Below are 15,850 nucleotides of genomic sequence, written 5' to 3' on the forward strand. Positions count from 1 at the left end.
AGATAATAGCTCAAGAAAGAGTAATAGGAGATCCTTAGCCCCGTGGGATACGATCCTCGTGTCTTCACACGAGGTATTACTTGGCGATCCCGTACACTTGTGCGGAAGCAATTAGGATGAACCGGGGAAGTTCATTTTCACCATCCTCTATTATTCTCATTGCTTCATTTAGCATGTTGATGATTAGTGTACATTGAGGGCAATGTACAATACTAAGTGTGGGGATGGGTGTATTTCATGTATTAGGACCATTGTTTACATGCTATTGTAACCTATGATGGCTTTGTTCATTCTTGTAAGATTCTTTTAGCTTGGATTAATGATTGATGTGAGTTATTTTTTATGCTTTATTGAATCCTATTTCACCCCTAGTATTGTCTTGTGCACTGAATTTTCTGTCGATGCCCTGGGAATAACCAATGTGACTACTCTAACTCTCTTGTATGTTTAACACACTACTTTGAGTACTTGGCCTTAAAACACTAAGTGCTATCCTTCAATGTTTTCTTAAGAACTTCTAAGTCTTGTTGAGCTAATCCTAGTTCTGTGGCATGTAGTGTACTCTGAAGATGTGATCTAAGGTGAGTGTGTAAAAAAAAATATGGAAATGAAAATAAAAAAAACCAGAAGAAAAAGGAAAAAAAAATGAGTCTATGTCAGTATTTGACAAGGTCCCCTTGCGTATATCCCGCAAGTGCACGGGTTTGTCGAAGTAATAATCCCAGGTGAGCAGGGTCGAATCCACAGGGAGTAGGGAGTAAAGATACTTAATTCGATTCTTAGCTATATGGAGTATCAACAATGACAAGTGTGATAATGATTCGATTCTCAACAATTAAAAGCAACAAGTAAGAGAGCAAAAGTAAGGAGGAGGTAAGGCAATCGATAAAGATGGGGTACTCGGATGATGCTTCACCTAGGATAATCGCTTCAAGTGCAAGAACTCTCTATTATGCTTCCTAATCAATGCAATGGTGAGTCGTGGAAATCCTTACATACAAAGTCCCAAATCTAAGGTCAACTATGCCTAACTCTATTCATGTCCCGGAGAAGAGATTAAATAACCTCTCAACCTCGCACTCGAATAAAGTTGGAATGAGCTCTAGGGATTCCAAGTGATAAATCGCTTCCTAATTATAGACCTAACCCTTTGGTCCATGTGGAAGGTCCCTAGCCACAATGAAGCCCTAGATACTAAGATCCCCTCAACGCTTCACTCCATTGCACGCGCAACTAGGCCCCAGCGGAGGTTCATCCCTTAGACCATTCACTCTATTATGGCCGTAAAGACCTCAAGGAATGGAGGTAGAATCTATCATGTTGGAGGGGAAAGGGGACGATCCTGTACCTCTCGACTCACCCTCTTAACCCTCTCCAACCTAGCTTTGTCTATTGCTCGTGGTGTGTCACTCACTCACAAGGTTACCAGCAAGAACTCTCAACCCTAGTGTCACTCTAGGGGAAATGTTCATACAATCAAGCATTCAAGGTTCGAACTCATAATAAACATCAATTTATTGAAAGCATAATAAAGAAGTTCAATGAAACGAATACATCCTAGGGTTCACAATCCCCTAAGTACCCACTAGGGGTTTAGCTTTCCATGGAGCTAAGTACAATGAATCCATAAAGAAACCCCCTCGATAGTCATGTCGATGGTCTTGTGGAGAGTCCTCTACTCGTCGCAAGGGATCCTTTGTCTGGCCTAGGATACACCTCTCTGGATCGATGCCGACGAAAGCTCTCCCAATAACCTTCTTCCAAATGACGCGCGATGTCGGAGCCGTAGAACCTCTCCAAAAACTTAGCGAATACCCCTCAAAACCCTAGCGAAGCCCTCTCGCAAGTTGGGGAAAAGATGGAAAAAAGAATACCAAAATCGGGGCTGAATCGGCTTTAAATAGGGCTGGAATCGGGCAACTCCACGGGCGTGGACGCTACACGCGGCCTTGCGGAATTTCCACACAGGAGTGGATAATTTCCACACGCCCGTGTGGATTCTCTGTTTCTCTGATTTCTCGGCCGGCTGTGAACAATGCTTGGCCTTAGGTTTACCGAGGTATACAAAGAAAGTATTCTACAAGTAAGGAAAATTTCAACACTAAATACAAAAAATCAATGCTCTAGCTAAAAACTTGGATCAAAAAGGACAACAAACCCGAATTTCGTGTAAGTGTGTGAACTCACTCAAAACAACCCAAGTTATACTCCTCAAAGTTCTAAGTACAAGGCACTTATTTATCTACAAAAGTGATAAAAATTTTAAAAGATGGTAGTAGCTTCACACATCCTCTAAGGTAGCCCTTTCCAAAGCGGTCGCTAAGGTGGCTTTCACAATTTCGAGGTGGTAGCTCTTTCTACCCGAGTGGTAGCTTTCACTCATCCTATGAGATAGCTCTTTCTCTCATTAGGGTATAACTAGTATCTGACTTGTGAGAGTAGCTTCATACATCATAGGTGGTATCTCTTTTCAATCAACAAACACAAATAAACAATAAAACTATTTTGTTCCTTCTTTTCATTTTCCAATTATTATTTTTTTCAAAATTTAGCAAAAGAAGTAAACCTAACTAGTCCCTTTAACATCAAACATGAGTTTCCAATAGAGTTCAAAGAGTGAGTAGTGCACTAAGTGTAAATCGGGCAAAAATACCTAAAAATTCAAGCAACAACTAGAGAATGAAAACATTCAATGTTAACAATTCTCCTAGACTTAAGAATACAATCATTGCAACTAAGGTGAACCGCCATTGGCTATGTGATCATATATCAATCAAGAACAATAGAAAAGATGTCCGTATTATGAAACTCCCCCCACACTTAAGATGTACATTGTCCTCAATGTACTCATGCAAGCTCACTCAAAATATATCATTCAAAAATAGATGTGGGAGAAGCAATCAAAACAATACTCCCCTGACTCCTAGTGTTGCGTTTGATGAAGCTAATTCGTAGGGAGTAGTGTTCCAACGGGTTGTGAAGCTCACACGGTCAAGTGCCGAAGCACCTTGGCGGTGCCTATGACTAAGTCTCAATTCCTAAGATGACAAGACCATCTGCACGCATACACGAGGGGGTTCAGTGAAGCTCAAGAAAAACAAAAATAACTCTAGTGTATAAAAGATGAATCAATGAATACAACTCGATAAATGCAACATAACATAAACTCAGAAGGAAAAATCCTTTATGAGTGAACAAGTCTAAAAACAATAAAATAAAATAAAGTAAAATGCATGAATTAAAAGAAAAGTCAAGTGTCAGAGTCGCTCTCAGGCTCCGCTGCTGCTGCTACTAAAGTGGAAGCATATAGTGGGTCCTCCGGTGCTAAGGTCGAGGATAGAGGTGCTGGAGGAACTGACGGGGCCTGAAGAGTCCTCGGCTGCAGGACAAATGATGAGGCAACGTCTCGCTCTAGGATCTACTATAATATGTCAAAACGTGGCATGAACACTATGTACTGAGTAGCCTGCGTAGCCCTAATCTCGGCAACCTCGGCTCGGACCACTCCTATAGCATTCTCGAGCCTCTCAAAGCGATCATTGGCTCGAGATGGTGAAAACATACGCACTGGGGGTGGTTCCTCGGCCGCTGGAGGTGCCTCGGTCTCTATCGATGTTGGCTGAGCCTCGGGGGTGGGCTGAGATGCTCCGGCTTCATCCTCAGCTATCTCTGGGCCTGGTAGGAATAAAGCAAAAACCCCTGTCCGCACCCTGAGGACCATGCCCATCAACCGCATCATCTCTAGACCCAGGCGAGCGGGTACACTTGTCTTCTCGGCCCCGCGAATCAAATCCAAGAAACCCATGCCCAGCACTAATCTCGTAATGTAAGGGCCCAAGAAGATTGCTCCCAGTCTAGCATACTGTCCCTGATGTCTGATGTAATCAGTCAGGATGTGCCCTAAGTGGATCGGTACGCGCTCTACCATCGAGTACAAGTACAACAGCTCCTGATAGCTCAAGACACTAGTACTGTCACCACGGCCATTCACCGACCTACTCATGATGGCGTGCAAATATCTGTATGCAGGTCGGGAAAGGCACGTGGCCTTGGACACCGCCGGCTCGTACTGACCTTGACCACATAGCACTCTGTAAGCTCTCTGCGGGATCAAGGTTCCAGGCTAATCAGTAGGCAACTGTGCATACTACTCTGTAGCTGTGAATGCCTCCTCGTATAGGCCAAGAAGTACGGAAAACTGTGTAATGCTCAAGCTATGGTGGCGTCCAAATGCTCTGAACTGAATGGTGCCCAAACTGTCGAAGCTCGCATACACTCTATCAAACTCGAACGAGGAGAGCAACTCCAGTGTAAACTCTTGGATGACTGGCTCTCTAATAGTTAGCAACTACCGCCAACCGCCTTATGAAACTAGATCCTCGATCTCATCTGCGAACTCATCACCCTGCTGAAGCTTCCACAGTATAGTAGCGTCCAGAAATCGAGTCTGTCCAAAATGGAGTCTCGACAATCGCTCATAACAGACCTGATGTTCGAGAATCGCAAATTGCATGCCCTCGGGCTCAGAGGATGACTCATGTGGCCTCTTATCAGCTTGCTTCTTTGACCTAGGTGCCATGATCTGCAAAATTTAAACAAAATTGGTCAAACAAGTTGATAAAACAATACTGCAGAAATCCACACGGTCGTGTGGAATTTCCACACGCCCGTGTGGATCCACGGGGCATGAGAAACGCACGGCCACGCATCAACAATCAAAAAATACAACTTAATAATACTTATAACTTCGTTCTAAACATAAATTATCGTTCTAATTGAAGAAATGAAGTATTATTAACCAGATTAATCGATAGAAAATACGAATTGACGAAGAAGATGATGAAAAAGGATTTACCAATGAGGAGGAGTTAGAAAATGAATAGCCGGCCGAAAAACTTTGCTAAAATCCCACCAAACTGGCGCTATGGACTCGGAGAGTACTGTGAGAGTGTTTTCAATTGTAAAAAAGTCGTGAAGAGGGAGAGGAACCATCCTCTTTTAAACAGAACCCGTGACTTTTGGCATTCTGTGCATCCACAAGGTCGTGTGGAAATTCCCCACGCTTATGTGCCTCACTTCAAAAGCTCCACAGGTGCGTACGCACGCCCCTGTGCACTCTCGGGAAAAACTCTCACTAACTTAGAACGAACTCACACGGGCGTGCGAAAAATATCCACGCCCGTGCGCCAGACCCACAGGGGCAGACGCACGCCCCTGTGGCTTCCCTGGTCATCCGAGAAAAAATATCAAGTCTTACGCACGCGCGTGTGGAAATTCCACACGGGCGTGAACATTCATATGCCCAACTCACAGGGGCAACCGCACGCCCCTGTGTTTTCTCGGGATGGAGAGAGCAACCTGCAGAGTATCTCACGGGCGTGCGGAAATTACCCACGCCCGTGTGTGGTTTACAAGGTCACCGACAGGGGCGAGTCCACGCCCTTGTGTGTTCTCAGGAAAATTTTCCCAGCTCTGCAGGAATTCACACGCCCGTGCGGAAATTACCCACGAGCGTGCGCCAGTCGCATAGTAGTCCACAGGAGTAGCCGCACGCCCCTGTGCCCTCTCTGGATGAGCTCACAGTACACATCCACGGGCGTGCGAAAATTCCACACGCCCGTGTGTTTTCTCTGGATGACTTAGAAAAAAACCTCCAGGCTCTGCAGAACTATTCTGAACATGTTTACACACTCAGAGCTTGCCCTAGTATGCAAAATTTACCAGATAAAAACATGAAATAGAACTCAAACGACCAACCTTCACCAATTATTCATAAAACACACGATGAATTTGAAAAACCCACAATAAAAAATTGCAGCACAAGCATTTAAAAATTGAAACACCAACACTTAACAATTTATTCATGAAAACAAACTAAACTAAAAGGTAAGAAAACAGTAAACACTTGGGTTGCCTCCCAAGAAGCGCTTGTTTAACGTCACTAAGCTTGACGTATCTTTCTTACCTCACGGGGGTTCATAAATGAAGGTTGCCCTCTTACCCATGGGTTGAAAGCATGATGAGCAGAGTCTTTTGAGGGTAGAGGGTGTACTCTCGAGCTTTGGACCACCTAGCAATGGTTCGTCCAACTTCCTTGGCTCATGTACGTCTCCAACAATCTTGCAGCGTTTTCGGTGGCGTCTCCGAGCCCTCTTCATTTTCCGGAGCACCTTCTTCAAGATCCCCGGGGTAGTTGTTTCTTCTCCCCTCGAACCAAGCATCATCACTTCTTCATTGCTCTCCTCTTGGTCGAACAAACCTTCATATGGATCCGGGTTGAACATTTCTTGCTTATATTCATCAACAATTTCATCAGTAGTGTTTAGAAAGTATAGAGTATCATCAAAATCGAGAGAAAGCCGCATGGCTTTAGCAAGGCGGTATGTGAGCTTATCATCTCCAACCCTCAATGTGAGCTCCCCGCCGTCCATGTCAATCAATGCTTTGGAAGTCCGCAAGAATGGTGTCCCAAGTATCAAGGGTACATCTGCATCCTCATCGACATCTAGCACTACAAAGTCAACCGAAAATATGTACTTGTCCACCTTGACAAGCATGTCTTTAATGATGCCTCTCGGATGTCGCACCGTTCGGTCCGCCAATTGTAAAGTCATCGGAGTAGTCCTAGGCTCACCCAAGCCTAATTTTTGGAAGAAAGTATATGGCACAACGTTGATGCTCGCCCCTGAATCCACCAATGCCATTTCTTCACCTAAGTTGCCGATGTTACACGGAATGATGAAGCTTCCCAGGTCTTTCTTCTTGTTCGGCATGTTCTTTTGCAACACCGCCGACCATGAAGCATCAAGCACCACTGAAGCACTCTCCTCCAATTTCCTCTTGTTGGTGAATAGGTCTTTCAGGAACTTCGCATACTTAGGCATTTGAGCCAATGCCTCAACAAAAGAAATGTTGATGTGGAGTTTCTTGAACAAACTCAGAAACTTCTTATACTGTTCATCCCCTTGGTCATTCGTCAATCTAGAGGGATAAGGGATTCTTGGCTTGAAAGGTGGGGGTGCCACCTCTTTGTCTTTGTTTGCTGCCTTCTTAACCTCTACAACCTCGGGCGCGTGTTCTTTCGGCATCTCACTCGGAAGCCTCCCTTCAACCTCACGACCACTTCTCAAAGTGATCGCTTTCACATGTTCTCTAGGATTGGTTTCCGTGTTGCTTGGTAAACTTCCATGTGGCCTTTTAGAGAGAGACTTCACAATTTGCCCCACCTGATTTTCAAGATTGTGCAAGGAGGCGGTGTGATTGCGAAGTGTAGCCTCGACTGATTCAAACCTTCTATTTGCCGATTGAACAAATCTAGCCAAGTGCTTCTCCAAATCCGTCATCCGGGTTTCCAAGCCTGAAATTCTGTTTTCCACTTGAGGGGCTTGTTGTTGTTGGAAACCCGATAGCCCCATGGTCTTCTGTGGTCCTTGATTACTCCATATAAATTTGGGATGATTCTTCCAATCTGAATTGTAGGTGTTGCTGTATGGATTCCCTTGAGGTCTCTATCCATTACCTACAAAGTCAACGTTCTCAACTGAAGAAACATCACCAATGACGATTGGGAAATCGGAGGGAGTATGTCCTCCACCACAACTGTTGCAATTGGTCACGGCCGTAACTCTATTCGAAGCTATAAGATCTAACTTCTTACTCAAACTCTCCACTTGGGCCGCTAATGAAGTTACCGCATCAATTTCATGGAGACAGACCACCTTTTTGTTCTCATTAGCGTTCCACTGGTAGCTATTTAACCCCATTTCCTCAATCAATTAATGAGCCTCATCAGGGGGGTCTTGCTACCTAAGGTACCTGCTACAGCCACATCCAAGGGTTGCCTTGTACTCGGGTTCAAACCATTGTAGAAGATTTGAACAATCATCCACTCTTGGAATCCGTGTTGCGGACACTTTCGTAGGAGTTCCTTGAACCTTTCCCATGTCTTAAATAGAGACTCCAATTCCAACTGCATAAAGGATGAGATCTCATTCCTAAGCTTTACTAATTTTCCTGGAGGGAAATTATGGGCTAGGAAAGCTTCTACCATCTCCTCCCATGTAGTGATTGATGCTCTAGGTAATTAGTGTAGCCACTGCTTTGCTCTCCCCTTTAAGGAAAATAGGAAGGCTCTCAATTTGATGGCATCATCCATCACACCATTTATCTTCAGCATGTCGCACACCTCGAGGAAGCTCTCTATGTGACTGTTTGGATCCTCATCGGCCAAACCGTTGAATTGTGCGGACTGCTGCAGCATATGGATGAATGCCGACTTTAGCTCGAAGTTCTGAGCAGTAATTGGGGGACGCACAATACTCGATTGTGTCCCAAACACTGAAGGTCTGGCATAATCAGATAGTGTTCGTTGTTGCTCATTTTGTTCTGCCATGTTTTCAGATCCTTCTACTTCCAAATCAGCTGGATTATGCTGTTCATGCGCAGGTCCTTTCTCTTTTCTTCTAAGTGTACGTTCAAGCTCAGGGTCTCCTTCAATCAATATTGATGGATTCCCTCGGGTCATAACGTGGAGCTACACCAAAAAGAAAGAAAAAGACAATTAGAATGATGATAGAATAAGAAGATATGAATTAGAATGTGTGGTGAAATAGCTAAGAAAACAAAGTGCAAAGTATCACTAAACGCCTAGCTCCCCGGCAACGGCTCCAAAAACTTGACAAGGTCCCCTTGCATATATCACGCAAGTGCACGGGTTTGTCGAAGTAATAATCCCAGGTGAGCGGGGTCGAATCCATAGGGAGTAGGGAGTAAAGCCACTTAATTCGATTCTTAGCTATGTGGAGTATCAACAATGACAAGTGTGATAATGATTCAATTCTCAACAATTAAAAGCAACAAGTAAGAGAGCAAAAGTAAGGAGGAGGTAAGGCAATCGATAAAGATGGGGTACTCGGATGATGCTTCACCTAGGATAATCGCTTCAAGTGCAAGAACTCTCTATTATGCTTCCTAATCAATGCAATGGTGAGTCGTGGAAATCCTTACATACATAGTCCCAAATCTAAGGTCAAATATGCCTAACTCTATTCATGTCCTGGAGGAGAGATTAAATAACCTCTCAACCTCGCACTCAAATAAAGTTGTAATGAGCTCTAGGGATTCCAAGTGATAAATCGCTTCCTAATTATAGACCTAACCCTTTGGTCCAGGCGGAAGGTCGCTAGACACAATTAAGCCCTAGATACTAAGATCCCCTCAACGCTTCACTCCATTGCACGCGGAACTAAGCCCCAGCAGAGGTTCATCCCTTAGACCATTCACTCTATTATGGCCGCAAAGAACTCAAGGAACAGAGGTAGAATCTATCACGTCGGAGGGGAAAGGGGACGCTCCTGTACCTCTCGACTCACCCTCTCAACCCTCTCCAACCTAGCTTTGTCTAACGCTCGTGGTGTGTCACTCACTCACAAAGTTACCAACAAGAACTCTCAACCCTAGTGTCAATCTAGGGGAAATGTTCATACAATCAAGCATTCAAGGTTCGAACTCACAATAAACATCAATTTATTGAAAGCATAATAAAGAAGTTCAATGAAACGAATACATCCTAGGGTTCACAATCACCCAAGTACCCACTAGGGGTTTAGCTCTCCATGGAGCTAAGTACAATCAAAGAAATCAAATGTAAAAGCAATGAATCCATAAAGAAACCCCCTCGATGGTCGTGTCGATGGTCTTGCAGAGAGTCCTCTACTCGTCATCCAAAGATTCCCTCGTCCGGTATAGGATACGCCTCGACGGAAGCTCCTCTACCAACCTTCTTCCTCAGGAATGACGATGTCGGAGCCGTAGAACCTCTCCAAAACCTTGGCCAATACACCTCAAAAGCCTAGCCGAAGCCTTCTCTCAAGTTGGGGAAAAGATGGAGAAAAGAATACCAAAATCGGGGCTGAATCAGCTTTAAATAGGGCTGGAATCGGGCAACTCCACGGGCGTGGATGCTACACGCGCCCGTCGCGGAATTTCCACGCAGGGCGTGGATAATTTCCACACGCCCGTGTGGATTCTCTGCTTTCTCCGATTTCCCGGCCGGTACTGTAAACGAGTCTTTTGCTACGATATTACTACAATGTTGCTGCAGTGCTCTTCTACAGTCTCCGACCTAAATAACTTCCCAATTCCATAATTTCATCGGGGTAACGCAAACGGACACACGTTCACGTCTTGAATCACTTGCTTCTTCAATGATATACATGTTGGTGGAGCTCTTGTTCTTATATGCATAGGTCGGAATGCTCGAGTGTGACTGCCTTTATACCCCTCCAAATGGATGTGCTCACTCGAATACGAGGAGGTTGGCACACACTCTAGCATCTCACACCTGTTCTATGTCTTCGCGTTTGAACTTTAGAAAGATCTCCTCCAAAATAAGTGCATTATGATCCACATTGGCCTATTTCCTTCATACTCGGCCTCACAGCACTATCTGGGTAAAAGTAACATAAAAACACACATATTAATGTAAAAACCTGAGAAAAGTAATGCTCAACATAAGGAATGAATGCTTCGCATTCATATCGGACAAGCACTTATCAATGAGTTGTTTGCTTGGGGACAAGCAACGCTTAAGTGTGGCGATATTTGATAATTTTCTAAATGTAGGTATTTTTATATATGTATCGTATTCACTTTGCATGTATTTCGAGGTTTTGATGCCCGTTTTGTGCTTAGTCATCTACTATTTGCTTTGTAGGGCACAAGAAAGCCATGGAGAACACGATGATATCATTTAGGTGAAAAGAGAAGTAAACAATCTTCATACCACCCCCATACCACCCAGTATGGAGGCCATATGGAGGCCGTATGGACCCCGTATGCACCTGGTATGAAGCGAGAATTTCTATTTTTGAGTGTTATACAGCCCCCATACAGCCCCTATATGATCTATATGCCGTGGGGAGTATAAAATCTGACTTTTCAGGCAGAATAAATGAGTTTTTCTGGATAGATTTTGAGGGGCTTCTTGGGAAAACTTGAATGACCTTGGGGAGAAGAAGAAGGGCAAGGAAACAAGGATATCATTCAAGGGCAATGTCAAAGGCTCTCAAAGAAAGAAGATAACATCATTCAAGGGAAAATCAACCACGATTTGAAGGAAGGAGACCCGGGGCTGGAGGAAGCGTCATTCGGTATTCCTTTGGCGGGGGAAGCATCATTCGGTAAATTCTCTACCTCCTCCTTCGCCATTTGATCTAGGGAGTGTCATTTATGCTTTTGCTTTGTGTTTTACTTTATTGTTTTGCTTGTTGTGGGATGATGACACACTAGACCCCCAAGGGCACCGGGTGTTGGTGAACCTTGGGGAGTGGGGGGTTATCATGTATTTTTGATGATTATTTGTTAATTCCATGATTAGGTTATTTTAAATCTAATCCATTGTTTTCATGCTAAGTTCTACATTAAGGAGAAATCCATAGTTCTTTTATGAGTGATGAATGTAGATGTGACCTACTCGCATGTATTAGATCATGAATGGATTAGAATGGAATACTTGTATCATCACGATGAGAAATTGGATGTTGGTAGCCCTCCATGTCCTAGGAATGAACTTTGGATGAGTTCAGCCCCATTTTGAGATTTCCTTGTACTTAATGCAATCGTAGGAATGTGGATTTGGAAAAAATTCCTATCGACATTCGTATGGGATTAGGGTTTAATTGCCGAGAAATTGGTGTTGTTCTAATCTAGAAATCTCTTGGTCCAAATTACCCTTGCATCTTTTGATCATCATCCATGTATCATGATAACTCCTCAAGGGGATCCACATCCATAGGCCTTTGCATTATATTGATTTTCTTGATTGCTCATTGCTTGTTCTCTCTAATTTGTTGGTAATCTTGTATTTAGTTTTAATTGCATTTAGTAGAGTAAATTCTGTCACTTGAGATCTTAGGCTAGATAATAGTTCAAGAAGGAGTAATAGGAGATCCTTAGCCCTGTAGAATACGATCCCCATGTTTTTACATGAGGTATTACTTGGTGATCCCGTACACTTGCGGGGAAGCAATCATTTGTGTAGTTGCAAAACTTGGCCTATTTGTTAGGCGTAGATGCAACATTGCTTTAGAGCACCCTCAAGGAACTTAGGATTTACCTAGTAAACATTAGAAGCAAGTCAGCACACCAAAGCACATAGGGATTTCCCCAAGACATTGCTCTCTTGTTGTTGAAAACTCGACCCTCTTTACCCTTATATTTTTACCCTTGTTTAATGATTCTTTCTACCAAACAATTCTTGAACTACTAGACATTAGAGAAGCAATTCGTACTAGAAGTCTAGACCCTGTGGTTCAACAACCTTACCACTCACTGCGTACCACTTTATTACTTGTTATAATCCGTACACATGTGGAGAATGCAATCAGTTACCTCCTAAATAGCGTTTGTTTTATGTCACTAGCTTAACATACCTATTGAGTGCATTCCAAGGATGTTCCAAGAAGGAATACTGACACACCCCTTGCGTGTGTGTACAATAAGTGCATGAGTGGTCGAAGTAATAAAATTCCCCGGTGAGTGGGTAGTTGAATATACAGAAATAGCTAGAATAAAAACCAATTTGTGATATTGCTTCAAAATATCAATGCAAATATAATTAAAAGAGAAAAGAGAAAGCAAGAGGGATAAAGAGAGGTAATCGATGGTAAGATGGGGTACTCGAACAATGCTCACCCTAGGACTATTGTTTCAAGTGCAAAATCTCTGAATTGAAATTTAATGAGTCATGGAGATCCAAAGACACATGATTCCAAACCTAAGGACAACCATGACTAGTCTTTTACACTATGCCCCTGCGGAAAGGGATACTCTCGACCCTCACACTGTGTAGGACTACATGAAGCTTGACACATCCCTTGTGTGTGTGTACCGCAAGTGCACAGGTTGTCAAAGTAATAAAGTACCCCGTGAGTGGGTAGTCCTATCCATAGGGAATAGTGCTTGGAAACACAAGAATTGCTATTTAACTATAGTGAAAACGATTGAGGAGTTGTGTGAACAATATCAATGCAAATAAAAGTAAAGAAAAGAAAAGAGGCGTAATATGGATAAGGAGAGGTAATCGATAGAGAGATGGGGCACCCAGACATTACTCACCCTAAGACAATTATTTCAAGTGCAAAACTAATCATTATGCCTCCTAACTGATGCTTAATGAGTCATGGACATCCAAAGACACACAGTCCCAAACATAAGATCAACTGTGACTAATCCTACACTATACCCAGCATAGAAAGAGACTCTCAACATTTCACACTATGTGGGGTGGCATGAAGCTCTAGGAACTCCAAGTGGTAAACCCCATTCCCTAAAATAGATCTAACCCTTTGGTCTAGGTGAAAGGCCCCTAGTCACGATTAAGCCCCAGCACTAAGGATTACTTCAACACTTCACTGTATTGCTTGCACAACTAAGACTAAGTGGAGTTTGTCTCTTCGCACTTTACTCTATCATGACCGCAAAGAACTCTTGGAATGTGGAGGTTGGATAAACCACATCAGAAGAAAAAGGGGATGTACCTTTACCTCTCAATTCACCCTCTCGACCCTCTCGAACCTTGCTTTGTCTAATCCTAATGGAGTGTCACTCATCCACAAGGATTACCAAGATGTATTCTTAATGCTAGTGTCACTCTAAGGGAAAATATATACAACAAGCTTTCAAGGATGGAACTTAATTAAAACATCAATTAAAGAAGCATAATAAAGGTCAATCAAACAAAATCAACCTAGGGTTTACATGTCCAAGCACCCACTTGGGGTTTAGCTCTCCATAGAACAATACACAATCAACAATGAAATCGATAGTCAAAACATGCAATCCATAGATAAAACCCCCTTGTAAAGCCGCCTCGTGTTCTCCAAAAGTTCCCTTATCAAGCCTAGGGCACAACTCGTCGAATCAGTGCTGACAAAAGCTCCCCCAATAAATCTAATCCAAGGGAACGCAATGTCGAAGGCCATAGAACCACTACAAAGACCTAGCCAAAGCCTCTCCAAAGATGGGCACAAGATGGGAAAAACAAAACGTCTTAAGTGGCGATATTTATAGGGCTAGAATCAGGCATCCACACGGGCATGTGGATTTCCACAAGGCCATGAGGATTTCCAGATTTTGGTTTCCTGTGAGCTGTGAACAGTAATTGTTACAGTTATTTTGCTACAATAAACTGCTATAGTACTTCCCCAAAATGCAGCCTAATCCACTTTTTCATCGAGGCCACATGAATGGGTACACATCCATGTGGTAGACCGTGTTGCATCTTTAACACATCCGAATATGCGTCTGTGACCTGCAAGTGAATCGGTGTGAAAGTAATAAAATACCCGGTGAGTCGGGTAGTCAAATCCATAGGGAATAGGGCTACTAGTACTAACTTCTTCTCTACTTTCTAACCTAATGGTAAATGGAAAGGTGTGGTGATCTAATGTGTGAAAAAATTAATATCGGAGATGAATATGCAAAGGTAAAATGGAGGGAGATCTCAGTCAGTAAAGATGAGGTACCCGGGCGATTCTCCCCCTAGGATCTAACATGAAGTTCAAGACTTGCTAAATGCTACTAAACCGAGTCTAATGAGTTGAGGTAATCCAAGAACAACCTGTCCTTGTCTCCAAGCAACCGTTACTAGTCCCCTACAAGGTCCCGGTGGAGAAATCTCTCAATCTCAACACCTCGCACCCCATATAACCGCAATAAGCTCTAGGGATACCTAAGAGTGAAACCGATTCCTAAATTTAAATCCAACACTAATTCCATGCAAAAGATTCCTAACCCCCTACAAGGTCCCAGCCGAGAAATCTATCAATCTCACGCCTCACACCAAATATGGTTGCATAGAGTCTAGGGAATACGGAGATAGGGAACACTCAATCAGAAGGGAAAGGGGATGCTCCACTATTTCATGACTCATCCTCTCAACCTTCTTTAACCTTGAAGTTCTAACTCTAATGGAGATCTCTCACATCAAAGTAGCATATCATGCAATGTAGATCAATTACAAAAATCAATAACACATGCAAGCAATGAAATCACAATGTTAAAACTCAAATCAACTCGGATTAACTAGGAACATATAGCAAATCAATACAAAAGAATAGATCTTAGGGTTCACATGCCCAAGTACCTACTATGGTTTAGCCATCCATGGGGCAAGTTACAAAACAATAATTAATACAATGAAAAGCAACAAAAACCACAGAGTGAACCCCCTTGAATTCGTGATGATTGGCCTTGATGGGTAGTTTAATGTCTTGAAGGATTCCTCTCGGAAACTAGGTCGCCGGTGGCTTCCCAAGTGCTATGACTGTGAAGGAAACTATCAAAGTTGTTGAAGAACACCCTCCAAATTGGCATAGATCTTCTCTCCAAACCCTAGCCGTCTCACCCCTCAAGAGGTGCACAAAAGATGAGAAAGAATAGGGCAAAAAAGGCTATTTATAGGCATTAGACCGCGTCTTTCATGTGCCCCAACGCGGCCATGTGGATTTTCTATGCGCCCGCGTGGACTGCTAGAATTTCTATGCGGTCGTGTGGAATTTCTGCGTGAGCGCGTAAACCGTAATTCTGCTACAGTACTACTACAGTAAATGCTACAACACTTAACTACAACACTCTTCGCATGTATTTGAGCACAACTTGTGTCTTCACATTTGTTCACTCCAAGCCTTCATCAACAAATGCATCCATGATCTACTTTTGGTTCCTTTCTTCCACAATTGTCTCCACAATAGTATATGCACAAAAGAAACACATATAAACATAAACAAGCGATAAAATCTGAGAAAATTAATACCCAATGTAAGAAAAGAATACTTCGTATTGCTTATAC

General features: G+C 43.1%; 1 non-coding gene across 1 annotated transcript; it reads left to right on the forward strand.

The window, feature by feature from the left end:
• The first annotated feature begins 7,895 nt into the window (after positions 1-7,895).
• On the forward strand, positions 7,896-8,002 carry LOC120266917. The gene has a single exon (XR_005538319.1). It is a non-coding gene; the product is annotated as a small nucleolar RNA R71 (small nucleolar RNA).
• The last annotated feature ends 7,848 nt before the right edge of the window (positions 8,003-15,850 follow it).

The sequence above is a fragment of the Dioscorea cayenensis genome, chromosome 1 (genome assembly GCF_009730915.1).
Source record: "Dioscorea cayenensis subsp. rotundata cultivar TDr96_F1 chromosome 1, TDr96_F1_v2_PseudoChromosome.rev07_lg8_w22 25.fasta, whole genome shotgun sequence".
NCBI lineage: Eukaryota > Viridiplantae > Streptophyta > Magnoliopsida > Dioscoreales > Dioscoreaceae > Dioscorea > Dioscorea cayenensis.